Source organism: Eucyclogobius newberryi, unplaced genomic scaffold, assembly GCF_026437365.1.
Source record: "Eucyclogobius newberryi isolate DKJ021-1_F unplaced genomic scaffold, fEucNew1.0.hap1 SCAF_68, whole genome shotgun sequence".
NCBI lineage: Eukaryota > Metazoa > Chordata > Actinopteri > Gobiiformes > Gobiidae > Eucyclogobius > Eucyclogobius newberryi.
The window spans coordinates 175512-181511 of record NW_027316367.1 but is presented as its reverse complement, the minus strand read 5'-3'; the positions used below and the strand labels follow the sequence as shown (position 1 = coordinate 181511).

At 40.6% G+C, this 6000-nt stretch overlaps 1 non-coding gene across 1 annotated transcript; it reads left to right on the top strand.

Annotated features, from left to right (window-relative positions):
- The first annotated feature begins 531 nt into the window (after window positions 1-531).
- Window positions 532-604, top strand: trnam-cau (transfer RNA methionine (anticodon CAU)). Its single transcript has one exon. It is a non-coding gene; the product is annotated as a tRNA-Met (tRNA).
- The last annotated feature ends 5396 nt before the right edge of the window (window positions 605-6000 follow it).

Below are 6000 nucleotides of genomic sequence, written 5' to 3'. Positions count from 1 at the left end.
AATCAGGGATGAGGGAGCGACAGTCAGTTTAAAGTAGGATTTTGATAGCCAATTACAGGGCTGTTAAGATACAAGGAAGAGCAGTTTCAAGTGAAACTGCAAACACCCTTTATCAGGAGGTTCCGCCCGGTGGGATTACTCAGAAAGGAATAGATGTTCCCAGACTCCATCCGCATATTGAGAATGACTCTTGGATGAGAGTGGAACGTCTTGTTTTTCTAAAAAACAGTGTCCAAATGACAAGTGAGTATTTTTTTTTACAATTTTACAATAGATTTAAAATCCACAGGTGAAAGTAAAAAGACAACAACTCAGGTGTCACTGGTAGGATTACTCAGAAAGGAATAGATGTTCCCAGACTCGATCCCTATATTGAGAATGACTCTTGGATGAGAGTGGAACGTCTTGTTTTTCTAAAAAACAGTGTCCAAATGACAACAAATGAATATTTTTTTTTACAATTTTACAACAGATCTCAAATCCACAGGTTAAAGTAAAATCACAACAACTCAGGTATCAATTGTGCTTGTGGCCTCGTTAGTGCAGTAGGCAGTGCGTCAGTCTCATAATCTGAAGGTCGTGAGTTCAATCCTCACACGGGGCATTGTTTCTAGACCCCAGTTATCTCCTTTACCATGAAACGCCGAAAAAAGAAGCTTTAAAAACACAAACAGCTTTCACGCATCGACACATTTAAACCCAGAAAAAAAAACTCCTGGCATATTCCTGCTTTAAAGCCGACAACTTTTTTATCTCACAAATATACAGACAAGGATTGTTTAGTTCAGGGGTACTTGCTCTAAGCAATGTTTGAAATTACAGTGAAAAATTACCTCTACGGAAACACAGGACGGAGAAAAGAGAGACGCATGTTCAAATAAAACTTGTCACAAGCTAACTTGTCACAAGCAAACTTGTCACAAGCTAACTTTGTATATGGTCTTGATTTAACTCAAAACCTCTTTAAACAAGTCGTAAACATGTGTCCAGAGTTTGTAGGGTTGAAATTGTGGGTAATGTCTGTACCATAATTGTTTGGTGTACTTTTTAATAGTAGAAAAAACAAAACAAGAGGAAGGAGGAAAAAGCATCTGGAAAGCCCTCTCAGTCAGTGGTTACCCTGCTTGGGCTCTTAGCAAAGTGAAGTGGACAAAAAAGTAGCAAAAAAAGGACCAAAGGAAACAGAACCAAGAAGAAGTGTTGTCTCTAACACTTATGTCTTGGGACTGTCTGGAAAACTGCAAAGAATCTTTAGACAACACGAACTTCCCGTCTTTTTTAAAGCAGACAACACTTTAAGAGAAAAACTGGTCCACCCTAAGGACAAGATGCCGACACAAAAACAGAACAATCTAGTGTTTTCTATCCAATGCAGTGAAGAACGTTGTAAAGAGTGGTATATAGGTGAGACAAAACAGCCACTGCACAAGAGGCTTTATCAGCACAGAAAGCACGCAAATTCAGTACCACAGAGTGCTGTGCATCTTCATCTTAAAGCCACAAACCACTCTTTTAAGGACAGTGAGGAGAGAATTCTAAGCAGGGAGAAGAGATGGTTTGAAAGAGGGGATAAGGAAGCCATCTTTGTTAAAAATGTGAAGCCCTCTTTTGATTGAAATGGAGCTTTAAGATACTTTAAGATCTTTAAGATTGCTTGTATGATTGGTCGTGTATGATGGCGTTTTGAAGCCATGGGGCGGGAGAAGCCCTGGCCATTCTGATGTGAATCAGGGATGAGGGAGCGACAGTCAGTTTACAGTAGGATTTTGATAGCCAATTACAGGGCTGTTAAGATACAAGGAAGAGCAGTTTCAAGTGAAACTGCAAACACCCTTTATCAGGAGGTTCCGCCCGGTGGGATTACTCAGAAAGGAATAGATGTTCCCAGACTCGATCCGCATATTGAGAATGACTCTTGGATGAGAGTGGAACGTCTTGTTTTTCTAATAAACAGTGTCCAAATGACAACAAGTGAGTTTTTTTTTTTACAATTTTACAATAGATTTAAAATCCACAGGTGAAAGTAAAGGAAAACAACTCAGGTGTTAATGGTGCTTGTGGCCTCGTTAGCGCAGTAGGCAGAGCGTCAGTCTCATAATCTAAAGGTCGTGAGTTCAATCCTCACACGGGGCTCTGTTTCTAGACGCCAGTTTTCTCGTTTACCATGAAACGCCGAAAGAAGAAGCTTTAAAAACACAAACAGCTTTCACGCATCGACACATTTAAACCCAGAAAAAAACTCCTGGCATATTCCTGCTTTAAAGCCGACATCTTTTTTATCTCACAAATATACAGACAAGGATCGTTTAGTTTCAGGGGTACTTGCTCAAAGCAATGTTTGAAATTACAGTGAAAAATTACTTCTACGGAAACACAGGACGGAGAAAAGAGAGACGCATGTTCAAATAAAACTTGTCACAAGCTAATTTGTCACAAGCGAACTTGTCACAAGCTTACTTTGTATATGGTTTTGATTTAACTCAAAACCTCTTTAAACAAGTCGTAAACATGTGTCCAGAGTTTGTCGGGTTGAAATTGTGGGTAATGTCTGTACCATAATTGTTTGGTGTACTTTTTAATAGTAGAAAAAACAAAACAAGAGGAAGGAGGAAAAAGCATCTGGAAAGCCCTCTCAGTCAGTGGTTACCCTGCTTGGGCTCTTAGCAAAGTGAAGTGGACAAAAAAGTAGCAAAAAAAGGACCAAAGGAAACAGAACCAAGAAGAAGTGTTGTCTCTAACACTTATGTCTTGGGACTGTCTGGAAAACTGCAAAGAATCTTTAGACAACACGAACTTCCCGTCTTTTTTAAAGCAGACAACACTTTAAGACAAAAACTGGTCCACCCTAAGGACAAGATGCCGACACAAAAACAGAACAATCTAGTGTTTTCTATCCAATGCAGTGAAGAACGTTGTAAAGAGTGGTATATAGGTGAGACAAAACAGCCACTGCACAAGAGGCTTTATCAGCACAGAAAGCACGCAAATTTAGTACCACAGAGTACTGTGCATCTTCATCTTAAAGCCACAAACCACTCTTTTAAGGACAGTGAGGAGAGAATTCTAAGCAGGGAGAAGAGATGGTTTGAAAGAGGGGATAAGGAAGCCATCTTTGTTAAAAATGTGAAGCCCTCTTTTGATTGAAATGGAGCTTTAAGATACTTTAAGATCTTTAAGATTGCTTGTATGATTGGTCGTGTATGATGGCGTTTTGAAGCCATGGGGCGGGAGAAGCCCTGGCCATTCTGATGTGAATCAGGGATGAGGGAGCGACAGTCAGTTTACAGTAGGATTTTGATAGCCAATTACAGGGCTGTTAAGATACAAGGAAGAGCAGTTTCAAGTGAAACTGCAAACACCCTTTATCAGGAGGTTCCGCCCGGTGGGATTACTCAGAAAGGAATAGATGTTCCCAGACTCGATCCGCATATTGAGAATGACTCTTGGATGAGAGTGGAACGTCTTGTTTTTCTAATAAACAGTGTCCAAATGACAACAAGTGAGTATTTTTTTTTACAATTTTACAATAGATTTAAAATCCACAGGTGAAAGTAAAGGAAAACAACTCAGGTGTTAATGGTGCTTGTGGCCTCGTTAGCGCAGTAGGCAGAGCGTCAGTCTCATAATCTAAAGGTTGTGAGTTCAATCCTCACACGGGGCTCTGTTTCTAGACGCCAGTTTTCTCGTTTACCATGAAACGCCGAAAGAAGAAGCTTTAAAAACACAAACAGCTTTCACGCATCGACACATTTAAACCCAGAAAAAAAACTCCTGGCATATTCCTGCTTTAAAGCCGACATCTTTTTTATCTCACAAATATACAGACAAGGATCGTTTAGTTTCAGGGGTACTTGCTCAAAGCAATGTTTGAAATTACAGTGAAAAATTACTTCTACGGAAACACAGGACGGAGAAAAGAGAGACGCATGTTCAAATAAAACTTGTCACAAGCTAATTTGTCACAAGCGAACTTGTCACAAGCTTACTTTGTATATGGTCTTGATTTAACTCAAAACCTCTTTAAACAAGTCGTAAACATGTGTCCAGAGTTTGTCGGGTTGAAATTGTGGGTAATGTCTGTACCATAATTGTTTGGTGTACTTTTTAATAGTAGAAAAAACAAAACAAGAGGAAGGAGGAAAAAGCATCTGGAAAGCCCTCTCAGTCAGTGGTTACCCTGCTTGGGCTCTTAGCAAAGTGAAGTGGACAAAAAAGTAGCAAAAAAAGGACCAAAGGAAACAGAACCAAGAAGAAGTGTTGTCTCTAACACTTATGTCTTGGGACTGTCTGGAAAACTGCAAAGAATCTTTGGACAACACGAACTTCCCGTCTTTTTTAAAGCAGACAACACTTTAAGACAAAAACTGGTCCACCCTAAGGACAAGATGCCGACACAAAAACAGAACAATCTAGTGTTTTCTATCCAATGCAGTGAAGAACGTTGTAAAGGGTGTCGGTGTAATCCCTCATTCGTCCAGGCGTGTTCCATAGTAGAAAAAGCTTCAGTTGTAGTCATCTGGACTCAGTTTGAAAAAGTAGACGTTTCGACTCTCATCCAAGAGTCATTGTCAATAACAGAATTTAGATCGAGAACTCCGATATTAATACTGTTCTGTGGTAAGACCCGCCCATTGGGAGGAGCCTTCCTGAAGTAGAAAGAGTTGTTTGTTTCAACAGAAACTCTCCCCTTTTGTATCTACCGGGCTAGCCTATTCAGAATCTTAATGGGCTATTAGAATCCTCTTTGTCTTTGTGAGACCCTGGCTCAACCACCCTGAGTACCTGATTAGCATCTAAATTCCCTGGTCCTCTACCTTTCCAGGGGTTCAGTAACCAATTATAAATAACAGGAAGATTAAACCTTAGCCCTCCATTTCTGTTTAAAGAAGGTCTTTCTTTTTTAACAGAAATAGCTTCCTTGACTCCTCTTTCAAACCATCTTTTCTCCCTGCTTAAAACCTTCACCTCACCGTCTTCAAACGAGTGATTAGAGGCTTCAAGGTGGAGATGCACGGCACTCTGTGGTCCTGAACTTGTATTTCTTCTGTGCTGATAGAGCCTCTTGTGTAGAGGCTGTTTGGTCTCACCTATGTAACGTTCTTTACAGCTTTCTTCACTGCATTGGATCGAATAAACTACATTGCTCTGTTTTTGAGTCCCCAACTTGTCCTTAGGGTGAACCAGTTTTTGTCTTAAAGTGTTTCCTGGTTTAAAATAAACAGGGACTTCGTGTTGTCTAAAAATTCTCTGCAGTTTTTCCGACAGGCCAGACACATAAGGGATAGAAACACCCTTCCTTCTCTGTTCCGTTTCCCTTTTGTCCTGCTTCTTGGTTCTCTTCACTCTGTTGAGAGCCCAAGCGGGGTAACCACAGGCTGAGAGGGCATTACGCCAATGGGCGGGTCTTACCACAGAACAGTATTAATATCGGAGTTCTCGATCTAAATTCTCTTGGATGAGAGTCGAAACGTCTACTTTTTCAAACTGAGTCCAGATGACTACAACTGAAGTTGTAAAGAGTGGTATATAGGTGAGACAAAACAGCCACTGCACAAGAGGCTCTATCAGCACAGAAAGCACGCAAATTCAGTACCACAGAATGCTGTGCATCTTCATCTTAAAGCCACAAACCACTCTTTTAAGGACAGTGAGGAGAGAATTCTAAGCAGGGAGAAGAGATGGTTTGAAAGAGGAGATAAGGAAGCCATCTTTGTTAAAAATGTGAAGCCCTCTTTTGATTGAAATGGAGCTTTAAGATACTTTAAGATCTTTAAGATTGCTTGTATGATTGGTCGTGTATGATGGCGTTTTGAAGCCATGGAGCGGGAGAAGCCCTGGCCATTCTGATGTGAATCAGGGATGAGGGAGCGACAGTCAGTTTACAGTAGGATTTTGATAGCCAATTACAGGGCTGTTAAGATACAAGGAAGAGCAGTTTCAAGTGAAACTGCAAACACCCTTTATCAGGAGGTTCCGCCCGGTGGGATTACTCAGAAAGGA